Source organism: Octopus bimaculoides, chromosome 9, assembly GCF_001194135.2.
Source record: "Octopus bimaculoides isolate UCB-OBI-ISO-001 chromosome 9, ASM119413v2, whole genome shotgun sequence".
NCBI classification, from domain to species: domain Eukaryota; kingdom Metazoa; phylum Mollusca; class Cephalopoda; order Octopoda; family Octopodidae; genus Octopus; species Octopus bimaculoides.
The window spans coordinates 77,667,461-77,668,679 of NC_068989.1; positions in this window are offsets into that span (position 1 = coordinate 77,667,461).

Genomic DNA, 1,219 nt, shown 5'->3' on the forward strand with positions numbered 1-1,219 from the left:
ATATATATATATATATATATAAGAGACCAAAATCTACGTACGCCGCTATATGTTGTACATATAAAAAATACAAAATGGGACAAGAACTCAAAACATTCCGACAGTTAGGTGATACACAATAGGGACAACGAAACATCCAGATAGACGATACAAAGGAAACAAGGACGGGTCATTCGGAATATACTTTCCTCACTCGAGTTCCAGATTATCTTTGCAACTTCGGCTGGTTATACTCGAGATTGATCCAATCTGGCCAGCTCCAAGGAAAAATTAAGCTAAGAGCATTAGATTCCTTGCAAGAAAGCAGCGAATGTATACGAAAATAAGGACGGAAAAAAACAAATGGAGAATGTTACACAAATACAAATAACAGGACATAACAACAGGTGTCCTTCGACTAAGGACGAATTAAATGAAGCTGGTATGAAAACACACGGTTTGTTTAGTATCACCATCTATATCTATACTTGTACATATACATAGATACATAGACACACACACACACACATATAGATACCTACAAATACATACACATCTATATATGTATATAAATATAGATACACACATGTATGTAAATATATATGTCTATACGTATACATATAGATGTACGCACATAAAAATGACTGTATATATGTGTTTATGTGTGAGTGTGTGTGTGTGTGTGTGAGAGTGTGTATGTATGCAAATATATGTATATATATATATATATATATATATGATATATAAACTGTATTTCATTACAAATATGTGTGTGGGATATTTCAACTTCTGAAGGCAACATCACTGCAGTTTACCGTGGAGAAAAAAACTTCTTGCTTATAGTAAAGGTGTAGATACAACAGTATCGATTCGATGGCACCTTTTCGTGAACCCTTAGACGCATTTTTGGTTTGTTATAACTTCTTAACGCCAAAGAGAGATAATCCTGAGCTGACTGGGATGCCGCAGCATTATAATAAATCAATCAATACGGTTGAATGTAAAGAGACGGCAGAAATGTTTTTGAGCATTTTGTCCGACGCACTAAGGCTTCTGCTAATTCACTGTTATCGAAAATAAATTAATCATTGCAGCAAAAAAAAAACAAAAAAAAAACAAAAAAACTGCTTTGTTACGGTCAAAACGCACTTTTTTTATATAGTTCCCCCCAATCAGGGCTGTTGTTGTTGGCACTCCGTCAATTACGACGTCGAGGGTTCCAGTTGATCTGATGAACGAA